At 46.7% G+C, this 15,762-nt stretch overlaps 1 non-coding gene across 1 annotated transcript; it reads left to right on the forward strand.

The window, feature by feature from the left end:
* Window positions 1-13,482: 13,482 nt before the first annotated feature.
* On the forward strand, window positions 13,483-13,588 carry LOC120106260. The gene has a single exon (XR_005508456.1). It is a non-coding gene; the product is annotated as a small nucleolar RNA R71 (small nucleolar RNA).
* Window positions 13,589-15,762: the final 2,174 nt, after the last annotated feature.

Here is a 15,762-nt window from a genome sequence, read left to right on the forward strand (position 1 = left end):
CTGAGGCTTGACAACCCTCAGATGCCTGGCTAACCCGATGATCATCCCGGGAGCAGACTAGCCGGAAGCCCCGACCGGTCGCCTCGGCTTGCGCCAGCCTAGGCCGACCAACGAGTGGAATCTCCCGAGGCTCGGCCCTCGGATGCCTGGCTAACCCGATGATCATCCCGGGAGCAGACTAGCCGGAAGCCCCGACCGGTCGCCTCGGCTTGCGCCAGCCTAGGCCGACCAACGAGTGGAATCTCCCGAGGCTCGACCCTCGGATGCCTGGCTAACCCGATGATCATCCCGGGAGCAGACTAGCCGGAAGCCCCGACCGGTCGCCTCGGCTTGCGCCAGCCTTGGCCGACCAACGAGCGGAATTTCCCTGAGGCTTGACAACCCTCAGATGCCTGGCTAACCCGATGATCATCCCGGGAGCAGACTAGCCGGAAGCCCCGACCGGTCGCTTCGGCTTGCGCCAGCCTTGGCCGACCAGCGAGCGGAAGAATTTCCTGAGGCCTAACCCTCGGATGCCTGGCTTAGCGCCGGAAGAATTTCCTGAGGCTTAACCCTCGGATGCCTGGCTCAGCGCCGGAAGAATTTTCTGAGGCCTAACCCTCGGATGCCTGGCTTAGCGCCGGAAGAATTTCCTGAGGCCTAACCCTCGGATGCCTGGCTTAGCGCCGGAAGAATTTTCTGAGGCCTAATCCTCGGATGCCTGGCTTAGCGCTGGAAGAATTTCCTGAGGCCTAACCCTCGGATGCCTGGCTTAGCGCCGGAAGAGTTTCCTGAGGCCTAACCCTCGGATGCCTGGCTTAGCGCCGGAAGAATTTTCTGAGGCCTAACCCTCGGATGCCTGGCTTAGCGCCGGAAGAATTTCCTGAGGCCTAACCCTCGGATGCCTGGCCTAGCGCCGGAAGAGTTTCCTGAGGCCTAACCCTCGGATGCCTGGCTCAGCGCCGGAAGAGTTTCCTGAGGCCTAACCCTCGGATGCCTGGCTTAGCGCCGGAAGAATTTCCTGAGGCCTAACCCTCGGATGCCTGGCTTTGCGCCGGAAGAATTTCCTGAGGCCTAACCCTCGGATGCCTGGCCTAGCGCCGGAAGAGTTTCCTGAGGCCTAACCCTCGGATGCCTGGCTCAGCGCCGGAAGAGTTTCCTGAGGCCTAACCCTCGGATGCCTGGCTTAGCGCCGGAAGAATTTCCTGAGGCCTAACCCTCGGATGCCTGGCTTAGCGCCGGAAGAATTTCCTGAGGCCTAACCCTCGGATGCCTGGCTTAGCGCCGGAAGAGTTTCCTGAGGTTTAACCCTCGGATGCCTAGCCTAGCGCCGGAAGAACTTCGGGAATCAAAAGTCAGCAAGAAGCAACCAAGAGCTAAAAAAAAAAAAAAAAAAAAAAAAAAAAGAGGACGAAGGCGAGATGAAGAAATATTCAACGTGCATTAATTTTCAGGGCCGAGGCCCATACAATTGGGCAAAACGCCGACATACAAAAATAAAAAAGACAATGAAAGGTACAAGAGGTCAGCTTGGAGGAACTCCCGGGTCGGGAACGCCGGGCTCGTCTGCGGGAGGTAGGGAAGCAGCAGGAGAACCAGCAGGCGATGGCGCCGGAGAGGAGTCCAGGAGGGAGATCTCGCTCAGGTCAACTTCGGGATACTTAGCCGACACCCTTGCCAGGCCCTCCTCGAAGCCCAAGGTGAAGGCTTCGGCCCCCGCGTCCGACGCGTCATGGACAAACTCGTCAGACTGGCGATAGGTCCGCACTGCCTCCGACATATCATGGGCGAACTCGGCGGACTGGCGATAAGCCTCTACCGCCTGACGCCCGATTTCCGCCCTCTTCTCGGCCAGCTCCGCCTCAGCTCGCTCCATAATCTGAGCCTTGGCCTCCAAGACCTTCGCCACAATCCGGCCTTCGGCCTCAGAGGAGACCCTCAGCAGATCAGCCTGAGCCTCTTTATGCTTCGCCTCGGTAGCAACCCGAGCGGCCTCGGCTTCCTTCAGGCGCGAACGGAGCTCTTGGACGTCCGTGCATGACTTCTCCAGGGCCGACTCCAGTTCGCCTAGTTTGGCTTCAAAAGAGCGGATTCGGTCGCAGGCGTTGTCGGCAGACCGCTGGGCCTTCCCCACCGCTCTCGATAGTCCGCGATCTTCCGGGACTGCTTTTCAGCCCGTTCCTCCGCCTTCTTGACCCTGCTTTCGAGGCCCGAGGCGGCTTTGAGTTGCTCCCGAGCCTCTGACAGTTGCTCCTCCAGGGCGGCGAAGCCGAGTGCCCGCTCTTCGGCCTCCCGGAGCCTCGCCTCGAGGTCCCCGGTCGTCCTGCCTGCCACAGCCCGGTCTCCCTCTTCCATTGCTTTCAGCCGGTCCTCGGCCTTCGCCAAAAGCCCCGCCTGTTCCTTGTAGCACTCCTCCAGACGGATCATGTACTGGGCGAGCTAAGAAATAGGAAAAATAAGGGAGTCAGGCGGAGAACAACAGAGCCAATAAATGGTGAAAGACGGCCAGAAGAACACTCACCGACATGAGACAGACGCAGCTGGCGGCCCCAACGTCAGAGACATCCAACTCCCGGACCCGCCGACGGTCCTTCTCCAGCAACACTGTTTCGATGAGATTTCGGGCGCCATCGGTAGTGAAGGCAGACCCCGATTTCTCCCCGGAGCCGGATGGTGGTTCTGCAGCCTTACCCTTATCCATCGCCTGGGGAAGAGTCCGGCTGATCGCGCTCGGGGCGGGGGTCGCCCCAGGAATTGATAGGGTCCCGCTCGGCCGGGGCCTCGGCGCGTCCCTCCTCGAGTCATCAGGAGCCGACCGAGTCGAAGGCCGGGTCGGGGACCGATCACGTCCGACCCGTCCGTCTTGAGCAGGCTCAGGTGGCACCTCCGGAGTAGCGGCAACCTTACCACCGGAGGGCTGATACAGCGTCAGCTGCCGGTCGGTGCCCACGACATCTCCCTGACCGGTGGGCCCGGACTCGTCGGTCGGCATCGGAGGTATCTCCTTACGGGACTTCTTCGCCGGTGGGGCCCCGCTCGGAAGAGCTCGTTTCCTCCTCCGGACTGCTTCCAGCAGGGACGCCCTACCAACAGCCTTCGACTTCACCGACCGCATGACGTCGTCGACCTCTGCAAGAAGGACGGGATAGTCAGGGACTGAGAAACCGAAAGGAAGAAGGAACGAAAGAGAAGAAAAGAGCTAAAGAAACGATGGCGGACTCACGGTCGGTGGGGACCGAGCTCAAACCGACGTTCACCAAGGTATCCTCAGAAATAAGGCGGCCCACCGGGGGAAGCTGGCCCTCGGCGACCAACCCCTTCAAGGCGGCGACGCCCTCGGATTCCTCCCTCGACAACTTCGACAGGCCAATTGGGGACTTCACCGGCGTCCCCCAGATTGCCCTGATTTCCCAGGAGGGGTCTGCATCAACGAAAAAGAAGCGCTCCTTCCAGTGGTGAATGGAGGTAGGACCCTCCTTGACAAGGCCGCACCCTCGCCGCGCTGCGAAGCACCACCACCCTTTGTCCTGGGGGTGGCCACTCAGGCCGTAGAGCTCCCAGAAAACGTTCAAGGTGGCGGGAATCGCATGCAAGCGACAGAGAACCTGGAAGACCGTCAGAGCACGCCACGAGTTCGGCACCAGTTGCGTCGGTGCCATTCCTAAACCCCGGAGCACCTGTAAGACTAGGTCTGAAGGGGGAAAGCGGAACCCGGCCTGGAGGATGCCCTCATTGATGGCGATCTTCCCTCGAGGAGGATGAGACATCCTCTCCTCAGGCCCTGGGAGCGTGACATTGCAGGCCTCGGGAAGGTGGTACCGAGCCACAAATCCGTCTAAGTCCTCGGCGACCAGTTTTGACTTGATGCTATCTGCTCCCACTTCGCCCATCCCTAATGGCCAATAAATCTACGGTCAGGACGGGGTCAAGAAGGAGGGAAAGGCCGGAACGACTGGGGTGCACTAGTACAAAAAGAAAAAGTATGAAGAGCTCAAAGTAGAAGAGTGGAAAACTCACTTGAAGAGGAGGAAGAACGGCTCCGAGAGCGTCAAAGGAAAAGCAAGCGAACGTTTCGGCGGCAACAATGGCAGCGCAAAGAAGAAACTCGAAAATGTCCGTAAAGAAGAAGACGGACGGGGGAGGGCCCCCGATTAAATAGGCGAAAGGGCAAGTGACGCCTCGATGACGCCAGAAGACGCTTGGCCGCCGAAGGGTCGCTCGCACCCCAAAGGCGAATCGACACCATTAAGGAAGGATGTCCGCCGAAATTCTCAGGTTGCCAGGTCAGCAGCAACCGCCATACGCCATAAAGAAGGCGGGAAGCTTGAAGCGCGCGCGCCTCTCCGAAGGATGGCGGCAATCTCGAAACATCACTCCCTTCACCTGTTCCCCTTCTGGTTCCAGGCTCGGAAGTGGGGGGCTACTGTTATGGGGGAATTAAGCCGCCATGCCCCACGTGATCGGCACGCGTATCCAGGAAAGCTACAGTTACCCTTTGACCCAGCACTCCGACCCCGAGTCGGACCTCCTCGGCTTCGCAGCCCGACCCCGGGTCGGCTGCCCTATGATCCAGCACTCCGACCCCGAGTCGGACCTCCTCGGCTCCGCAGCCCGACCCCGGGTCGGCTGCCCTATGATCCAGCACTCCGACCCCGAGTCGGACCTCCTCGGCTCCGCAGCCCGACCCCGGGTCGGCTGCCCTATGATCCAGCACTCCGACCCCGAGTCGGACCTCCTCGGCTTCGCAGCCCGACCCCGGGTCGGCTGCCCTATGATCCAGCACTCCGACCCCGAGTCGGAGATCTTTTGATAACGACAGGCTATTCTCCAGAGGCACGCCGCGGCCTCCTGCTCCACTACTCCCTGCAACGGCTGTACCCGATGCTGCCCACGATCTCCTGTATCAACCGTACAAAGCGGAGCTCCACTACGCCCTGTCATGGCCGTACCCAGCGCTGCTCCACGACGCCCGGTAACGGCCATGTCAGTGGCCATTCTATCGTGGCCCACGACGACAAACCCCCCTGAGGGACCTCCCAGCCAGGTATATACGCGGCTGGGGGGAGAAGGGGGGGAGGTAAGCAATACCTCCCAGAGCACTCTCTCCCACTTGTGATTATCATCTCTCCTCCTCCAATCTCCTCTGACTTGACCGTCGGAGGGCCATCACCACCCTGGTGGTGGTGCAAGGCTTGTTTGCAGGTTCCTTGGCGGAAGGTGGAGCGCAACCAGCACCAACCAAGACAACTCAGGCGGAACCCCGTTCACACCGTCGTGTCAATCGTTCTCGGTTTGGACCACCAGCAATAGGAGGTATGCATATGGACACCCTAAAGACTTAATCATTGGTGATCCATCTCAAGGGGTAAGAACTCGATCCTCTCTTAGAAATTTAAATGATTATCTTGCTTTTGTTTCACAGTTAGAACCTAAGACTTATGAAGAAGCTGAAAAAGATACCAATTGGATAAATGCTATGCAAGAAGAATTAAATCAATTCAAAAGAAGTAATGTATGGACATTAACTGAGAGACCAAAGCATAACTCTGTAATTGGAACAAAATGGATCTTCAGAAATAAATTAGATGAAAATGGGGTAGTTATAAGAAATAAAACTAGACTTGTAGCTAAGGAATACAATCAAGAAGAAGGGATAGATTTTGATGAAACATTTGCTCCCGTAGCTAGATTAGAGGCTATTAGATTACTTCTAGCTTTCAAATGGATTTCATGGATTTCAAATTGTATCAAATGGATGTAAAAAGTGCCTTCTTAAACGATTTTATAGAGAAAGAAGTATATGTAGAGCAATCTCCTGGTTTTGAGAATCATGAATTGCCAAATCATGTGTTTAGACTACATAAGGCATTATATGGATTGAAGCAAGCACCTAGGGCTTGGTATGATCGATTAAGCAAATTTCTACTAAATAATGACTTCAGTAGAGGAAATGTAGATAAAACACTTTTTCTCTAAAGAAAAGACGAAAATCTGCTAGTGGTACAAATATATGTAGATGACATAATCTTTGGTGCCACAAATGATAATCTTTGCAAAGAGTTTGCTAATTTAATGCACGGAGAATTCGAGATGAGTTTGATGGGAGAACTAAGTTTCTTTCTCGGATTACAAATCAAGCAAACCAAAGAAGGTATTTTCATTCATCAAACTAAGTATACAAGGGAAATATTAAAGAAGTTTGGGAATGAAAATCACAAGGGAGTAGGCACTCCAATGAATCCTACTAGTAAGATAGACAAAGATGAGAAAGGAAAAAGTATTGATATTAAGCTTTATAGAGGATTAATTGGATCCTTGCTTTACCTTACTGCTTGTAGACCAGACATCGTGTTTAGTGTGGGAATATGTGCTAGATACCAATCAGATCCTAAGGAGTCACATTTAAGTGCTGTTAAAAGAATCCTTAGATATTTAAGAGGAACTACAAACATAGGAATATGGTACTCAAGAGACTCTTGTCTAGATTTGCTTGCCTACTCAGATGCAGATTTTGCTGGATGCAAATTAGATAGGAAGAGCACTAGTGGAACATGTCAATTTTTAGGAAATAACTTAGTATCATGGTTTAGCAAAAAGCATAATTCAGTAGCACTGTCGATAGCTGAAGCTGAATATATAGCTGCCGGCAGTTGTTGTGCTCAAGTACTATGGCTTAAGCAACAACTAGAGGACTATGGAGTTAAACTAGATAACATTCCTATAAAGTGTGATAATACTAGTGCCATCAACCTTACTAAAAATCCGGTTCAGCACTCTAAAGCCAAACACATTGAAATAAGATATCATTTTATTAGAGATCATGTGCAAAATGGAAACATATGTATTGAACATGTATGTACTGAGAAACAATTAGCTGACATATTCACAAAACCTTTGAGTGAAGATAGATTTTGCACGCTTAGAAGGGAATTAGGCATATGTGATCCTTTTTATTGAGGAGATATAAAAGGGAGCAAGCAGTCTCACGATACACTCCTCCCATTTCTAAAAACCCATGAAACATTAGTCAAACTAGTCATCTATAGATTCCTTACTCATGTATCATTGTCCCAGTAAGAATTTGTAAGGATTGGAAGAAAGGAAAATTTTTAAAAGGGAAAAGAAAGAGAAAGAAAAATTTCTGAACTAGGGTCGACCCAACCCAGAATAGGGTCGACCCAACGTTGAGTCGACCCAAGAAAAATCTAGGGTCGACCCAACGACGGGACTCCACTGTTAAAAGGGGGACCCGTGAGCAATCTAGGACACTGTTTTCACTTTGTCCTCTTCCGAAAACCCTATTCCCCACTCTTAAATCTCTTCCAATCATCTCCAAACAGTAGATTAGATCAAGATCTTGAAGAAATGGGACCCAAGAGAGCCGTAGCCAAGCGATCCGGAAGGGTTTCACGGATCACCCGTGCAGATAGAGCTGCTACAGAGCCTTCTACAGTGTCTCCACAAGGTGAGACACGTGTAGAGCCTCCTCCTCCTCCCTCCCCTTCAGTCCAACTTGCGAAATTTGCGGGGAGACCGGTTACCACAGGAAGAAGGATCCACTCCGAGTTTTTGGATCAAGAAGGGTTCCGTTTGGGGGAATGGATCCGAAGGCAAGGATGGGAGTATTTTTGCTCCCTAGATGTGGTGATCTACCCGGGATTGGTCCGTGAGTTCTATGCCTTCCTGAAAACTGGAATGGGAGGGCTTATATCTGAAGTTCAAGGAGTAAGGGTTAGGGTTTCCGAAGAGAGTTTGAGTGAGTTGCTTCATCTCCCCTGCGAAGGAGCAACTCCAGAAAAGCCCAAAAATAAGTTGAGAGCCTTGCAGTTGATTCTTGAGAATGAAGACTTTGATTATACAGAAAATGTAATAGCAAGCTCTCTTTCAGCTGAAATGAGGTTGTTGCACAACTTCATAGGTCGGATTTTATTTCCGAAAAGCGAAAGATTTGATCTCATTTCTGAGCGAGATCTGGTTGTCATGGAGCACATTATTCAGGGCATTCCCCTGAATCTCCCAGCTATGATACTCAGGCAGATGAGAAAGGTCATATGCAATTCCAGAGTCTCCCTGCCTTATGGTATGATACTCACCCTGATCATCCGACAGCATGATATATCAGTAGAGGGAGAGATCTCCAGGCATCTACTATTCACTGACACATACACTGCACGATCCCTTATTCGCATGGGTTATGAGAAGGTGAACGGGCAGTGGGTACGTGCAGGAGCTGGAATTCAGGGTGATGCACCAGAGGGTGATGCACCAGAGATTGGAGACCCCATCCCTGAGGAAGAGGAGCCTACGGATCATCCTACAGCACCTTCAGAGGCTGGACCTTCGTCATCTGTTCCTGCAGGATACACGGATGAATTTTGGAGTAGGATGACTGAGCTTATGTCAGCTCAGGCAAGGACTATCACTGATGGACTGACGAGCAGATTGGATATTATGACTGCTGAGATTAGCGATCTTAGAGAGCAGATAGGAGCTCTACAGAGAGAGAGAGAGGTTCATGGACCATCTGTGCCCCAGGCAGCTGAGTCAGAGATTTCGGCACAGAGTCATCCAGCTCACCGAGCTCCACGCCAGACTCAGTTCCATCAGGCTCGACCTCCCCTCGCCACTTATGCTAGGAGGATGAGGACTAGATCACAGCCATTAGATACCCCCTAGGCTGATATTAGCATTATGATTAGAGCCTAGGATATGTATCTAGTTCTCATATGTATTTTGTGTTGATCATGTACTTTGTACTTTGATTGAGGAACATTGTATTTGTTTTGTTTTGGCATTATTGTACTACAATATTCCATTTTGATCAATGAAACTGAAATGTTTGTTAATTATTGTGTCTATTCCCATGCACCTATTTGATGATAACAAAAAGGGGGAGAAGCAAGGAAAGAGAAATAAGTTGACAAACAAGTTGAAAATTATAATAGGAAAGGATATACATTTAAGGGGGAGCTATTTGTAACAATGAAAATGTTAAAGTTTAAGATTTAAATCGAATTTCAGAATTTGACACATAGAATTTCAAAATTTGGCACATACCTTTCATACTTCGATACATAATCTGAAACTCATGCTTTATCTCAAATTTTTGAAGTTTCATCTTTAATGAAATATAAAAGAAAGGGGGAGTAATTCAAAAGGTCAAATTGGAAACATTTGGATGAAATAGGGGGAGACTTCACTCTCAAATTTGAAAAGCTGAAATTCAGCAACTTGAGCCCTTTTAAAACTAATTTTAAGATAAGTATCAATAGGCTCATACTCAATATTTTGTAATCATCAAAAAGGGGGAGATTGAGGATGATAGTGGTATTTTGATGATTAATACAATAATCAAGAGTATGTAACAAGTTAATTCGATACATCATTTATAAGTCTGTCACTCTCAATACATTAGTATAATGAGATAAAGATGCATTTCATTGATTATATGGATGAATCTAACCTTAAGTTGCAGCAAAGTGTGGATTGAGTCGACCCCAAGGTTGATTGAGTCAACCCCGGCACATCAAGAAACTATCTGGCACACTTCTGCAAAAATGGCACGGATGAACAGTAGTTGGGTCGACCCAAGTAAAGGATGAGTCGACCCAATCCTCAAGCCTCAAGAAAACAGTTCTCTAGAAATCCTGAGAGGGTCGACCCAAATGAAACTTGAGTCGACCCCAAATTATCATGAGTCGACCCAAAGGCAATGACATTCAAAAATAGGTTCTCTGGAAACCCTGAGAGGGTCGACCCAAGTGGAAGTTGAGTCGACCCAACTGAACCTTGAGTCGACCCAAGTGAAGGAAGGCTGAAATGCAAGGTTCTGTGGTTCTGAGAGGGTCGACCCTAGTAAATGTTGAGTCGACCCAAGTGAAAGTTGGGTCGACCCCAGTAAAAGTTGAGTCGACCCAAGCACGGGCAGAAGCATAACGGCTAGTTCTGCAGAAGTACTTTTTGTCCTCCCAACAGTGAGTAACGGCTAGTTTTTGAATTCTAACCATTGGGGCTTGTCCAATGGATGAAGGAAACTATTTAAAGTGACACTATTTATCAGAGAAAAGATCATTTTGCAAAATATCAAAGCTTACACAAGAAAGACCAGTGCCCTAGTCTTCTTCATCCAAGTGCTTCATTCAAGAGTCAAAAAGGAAGTGGTTGAGCAGACTCCAAGAGATATCAAAAGCTCCATCCACCCTTGAAGAGTGAAGCATTCTTGACAAAGAAGAGAGAAGTCTCATCAAGCGATAACTATTCTCTAAACTCTTCTTTGTAGCTTATAAATGTTATATTTGCTCATCTAGGAGCTTCAACTTTCTTCTTTCTTTTATTAATCACCTTGTAAAGGTTTGTTGGTGAGCCCGTAAAATCAACGGTGTAGGTTTATTGGTGAACCCGTAAAACCAATTGTGAAGGTTCGTTGGTGAGCCCGTAAAACCAACATAGGTTCTTGGTGATCCCGAAAAACCAAAGTGTAAAGATTTTTGGATTGTGAGCCCGGAAAACAATCCAACTGTAATCCGCGGGATTATAGTGAATTCCCAAGGGGTCGCTTGGGGAGTGGACGTAGGTGCTTAGGAGAGCACTGAACCACTATACTTCTTGTGTGTTTGCATTGTGCATTGTTCTATTTCACTAACTCATCAATTGACATAAGTAAGATAGTAAAAATTAAGAGAAACCAATTCACCCCCCCTTGGCTTGTCACCTTGGGCAACAAAGTCATTAAGTTTCTGTTTAGGGAGTTGTAAGACTCATTTATACTGGAGTGCTCGGTGAAATCTGGACCGTACGCAAGCTAAGAGTTCGGATCTCCAAAATATTGCTAATACTAGTAGTTTCCAAGGATTGATCAAAAGGACCTGCTCACTGATTCAAAATCATCTTATCTGCAGGATTTCGAGAGTTATGGATGTTTACTTTAGTACCTCATGGGCTTTATCTGTAATATACTAGTTTACTCAAATTTTTACAATGACGGCTTTCACACTATTGTCTTTTTCAAGGTCAATATAGAGTTTTTTTAATAAAAAATATATAAATTGTGCACTTTTACTTTTGTGGTGATTTCTCCGTGTAACGAGCAGTCAGTCGACAACTCTCACTCTAGTTGGCATAAGGTGTCGGGCATCAAGACTTCCCTACAGACTTATGCTCGGAGTCCTCATCACAAGCCCACTTGACCTTTGACAATAGGTAGCCCTTTTCGATGTTCCTGACTAAATCCATTTTATTGATGATTTTTTTTTTTTTTTTGAATTAGATAAGTATGATTCATCAGGGTCCAAGGTTGCTACTATACTATCAACATATTGTCGAGCCTAGACCTTAGAAGGGTCGGCCGGTATGTAGTGAAATTCTAAAGTATTAATTAGCTTACAACTTCCTAAGAGAGACTTAATAAAAAGAACTTAAATTTATATTACTTCCGACTAGTCATTGGACTTTTTAGATTTTATATACCTTGTGTATTTATCATTCTCGCATAAATGTATAGAAATTAGGTTTTTAAAAACAAAAAAAAAAATTTATTTAAATTTTATTATTATTATTATTTATTATTATTTTATAAAAATGAAAATGAACACATATTTTTTTCTTTTTTTTTGGATGAAAATCAAGATGAATACCCCCAAACCTAAACCTAACATTGTCCTCAATGTCAAAAAAAAATCTAAGAGAATTAGGTTGCCTCCCAACAAGCGCTAAGTTTATTGTCTTCAGCCAGACACAGTGAGGTAGTTTTTGCATCTCCTTCTATGAGTTCATCTATTTTGTCTATCATAAAACACTCAACTTTCCTCGCGGGTTGGTCGTCCGCATTGAACACATTTAATTTTACCTTCATGTTTCCAAATGATATGTTCATTACCCCTGTTCTACAATTGATGCACGCATTGGCTGTTGCTAAAAAGGGCCGCCCAAGGATCACGGGGATTTGTTTCTTAGGATTAGGTTCATGTTCCATATCAAGGACAATGAAATCTACTGAAAATACAATTTGTCTACCTTGACAAGAACATCTTCAATTATCCCACGTGGTGTTTTTACAGATCGATCAGCCAATTGAAGGGATACCGAGATTAGTTTTAACTCACCTAACCCAAGTTTCTCATAAACTGAATAAGGTAAAAGGTTGACACTTGCCCCTAGATCTAAGAGTGCTCGATCAATGAAATTATTTCCTAAGACACAGGAGATGGTGGGAGCACCAGGATCTTTGAATTTCGGAGGGGTGTTGTGTTGGAGAATAGAACTCACTTGCTCAGTTAGGAAGACCTTTCTAGGCACATGTGTCCTAGATTTTCGCTTTTGGGTACAAAGATCTTTGAGAAATATAGCATAGGAGGAAACTTGTTTAATAGCATCAAGAAGCGGAAGGTTGATTTTCACTTGTTTGAAAACCTCCATCATTTTCTCTAGTGAAGTTCCCTTTCTGTCAAAGGAAGAGGGTGAATTAAGAGCTTCAGGAAATGAGGCCTTTGGGATTTGAGTTTTGGCAGAAGGTGGACTAGCTGAGAAGAAGAAGGTTTTAGATTTTTATTTGACACATGTCTATCCTCTTCTTCATCTTCCTTATTGTTATCTTCCCCAATCTTATTGTCTACTACACGTCCACTCCTTAGGGTAGTCAAAGCATTGGCTTGTTCATGATGAACTGCATTTAGTTGATTTTCTTGGGCCATGTATTGTCCCCTAAGATTACTTAATAGTTAGCTTGGAAGCTTTCCTTCCTCTCGCTTGTTCAGTGCATTAGCTAGTTGCCCCATTTGGGATTCTAGCTTGGCGATGGATTGCGTGTGAGAGTGCACCAATTGTGTAATGGTTTCCAAATCTTGAAGGGCGTTCAACACTTTCTCCTCAAAGGCTGTGTTTCTTTGGGGTGGAGGAGGAGTGTGTTGAAATTGAATCGAGAGACGGTAGGGATGAATATTTTGTGGGGTTTGAAAATTCTGAGAATTTTGAAAATTTTGGGAATAGGGTTGGGCTGTATTCGAAGCTTGCTGCTTCCAAGAAAAGTTTGGATGATTTCGCCATCTCGGGTTATATGTATTGGAAAATGGATCATTACCCGGTCTAGGCTGTGTTTGAGCAGCATTGATGTGTTCTTGCACGAGTTCGGAGAATTGGGGCGCTGAAGGGCACTCATGAATAGGGTGGGATGGCCTAGAACAGATAGTACACACTTGTGCTTGGGAAGAGTTAATGTAATGCCCACCTATCATCAGTTGGTCAATCTTATGGGACAATGCATCTACCTTGCTAAACAGGTCCATAGAATGACTTATTTCACAAATGGTCCCTTTTCTTTGAGAACTCAGGGGTGCTTGACGAGAACAGGAAGCATGGTGGAGGAAGTTTTCATTTAGATTTTCAAATAATTGACATGCTTCATGCTTATTTTGAAGCATGAATGTCCCCCCGCATGCGGCATCAATCATCTGACGGTTTCTTTCAGTCAATCCATCATAGAAACATTGCACTAGCTGCCATTTAGGTATTTGATGATGTGGGCATTTATGGATTAGGTCCCGAAATCTCTCCCAAGTTTCATGAAATTCTTCTCCCTCAGTTTGGGAGAAGCTTGTGATGGCACATCTAAATTGGTTCGTTCTTCCTATGGAAAAGTATTTTTTAAGGAATTCTTGTTGCATTTGATCCCAAGAACGAATCGAGTTGGCTTCTAAAGAATTCAGCCATTGTTTGGCTCTATCTTTAAGGGAGAAGGGGAATAATCTAAGTTTCAGAGCATCATCAGTGAAGTTCTGAATCTTGACAGTGGTGCAAATCTCAAGAAATTCATCTAGGTGTTTATATGGGTCTTCATTGGTGAACCCATAAAAAGATGGGAGCATTTGGATCACACTAGACTTTATTTCATATTATACAGCTGCTACTTCAGGTAATCGAATGCAAGATGGGAAAGTGTAAATGGTGGGAGTAAAGTACTCCTTCAGAAGTTTGGATTGTTCTTCAACCATCTTAAGAGGTGGGGATGATTCTATTATTCTGATCTCAATGTGAGAAAATCGGGTATGTGTTCGAGAATGATATCCCTAGGCTACCAACACGTCCTACTGATGATCAGCGTGAGACGCATCAGAAGTGGACTGATGACGACATTAGGGTCAAGTGCTATATCATGGCATCCATGACTAACGAACTTCAATGCCAGCATGAGAACATAAAGACTACTAGGAAAATACTGGCTCACCTGCAAGAGTTGTATGGTGAGCAGAGCCGCATTGCACGCTTTGAAGTGTCCAAGAGGTTCTTCAAGACAAAGATGCGCGAGGGGCAGCCTGTCCATGATCATTGTCTAACTATGATCAAGGACCTCGAGGAGCTTGAGAAGCTCGGTATGTCCATGCATAAGGAACTGCAGATAGATCTGATCCTGCAATCCCTTCCTGATTCATTTGGTCAGTTTATAGTAAACTACCATATGAATAAAATTGAATGCACGAAGATCGAGTTGTTGAACATGTTGGTAACTGGTGAAGGGACCTTGAAAGGTTCAAGGGGCTCTGTTCTGGCTTCTGAGCTGACTTCTGGTTCCAAGAGAAAGTCTACTTGGAAGAATAAGAAGCCTGCAAAGAAGCACAAGAAAGACAAAAAGCCTAAGAAGGAAGTTCATAAGAAAAAGGCTGATGACAAAGGAAAATGTTTCCACTGCAACATCAACGGCCACTAGAAAAGGAACTGCCCTTCATCCCTCGAGAGCCTGAAGAACAAAAAGGACACACCTTCTGAAGGTATGTTAGACTTGCTCGTAATTGAAACTAACCATATGGTTTCTTCTACTTCTAGTGGGTTATAGATTCTGGTTCTAGTGCTCATTTGTGCACTACTATGCAGGATCTAAAGGAAAGTAGGAGGCTGGCGGAAGGTGCAGTGACCCTTCAGGTTGGCAACGGGGCAAGAGTTGCTGCTGTAGCTGTGGGCACCTATCCTCTACGATTACCGTCTGGATTTATTTTATTACTTAGAGACTGTTATTATGTCCCTGCTGCTAGCAGAAATTTGATTTCTGTTTCATGTTTAGCATAGGATGGTCATGTTATAACATTTGATAAAGACTGCAGTTCTATTTATTTCAGAAATAAATTAGTTGCACGTGGTTTCATGATTGACAGTCTCTATCACTTGCATATTGATGTGTCTGTGAATGTGTCTGAGCAAGTGGTGAATGCCATAGGATCTAAAAGATCCAGAGATGAGATAAATCAGAAGTATTTGTGGCACCTCAGGTTTGGCCATATTGGAGAGGACAGAATGAACAAAATGGAGAAAGATGGGCTTCTTGGCCCATTGACTTCTGAGTCATATCCATTTTGTGAATCCTGTCTTCAAGGAAAAATGGCTAGATTACCTTTTGTAGGACATGGGGAGAGGACCACTGAAATAATTACCCTAGTACACACTGATGTGTGTGGCCCATTTGATGTGTCAGCCAGGGGTCTTTATTCATACTTCATTACCTTTACCGATGACTATTCACGATATGGGTATGTGTATCTTATGAGATACAAATCCGAGTCTTTTGAAAAGTTCAAAGAGTTCAGAAATGAAGTAGAAAAACAGACTGGAAAAATCCTTAAGGTTCTTCGATCAGATCGAGGAGGAGAATACCTTAGTGGGGAATTCCGGAATTATCTCAAGAAAAATGGCATAGTCTCACAATGGATGCCTCCGGGTACACCTCAACTCAACGGGGTGTCAAAAAGGAGGAATCAGACTCTATTGGATATGGTCTGATCCATGATGAGCTTCACTGAT

Source organism: Phoenix dactylifera, unplaced genomic scaffold (genome assembly GCF_009389715.1).
Source record: "Phoenix dactylifera cultivar Barhee BC4 unplaced genomic scaffold, palm_55x_up_171113_PBpolish2nd_filt_p 000509F, whole genome shotgun sequence".
NCBI lineage: Eukaryota > Viridiplantae > Streptophyta > Magnoliopsida > Arecales > Arecaceae > Phoenix > Phoenix dactylifera.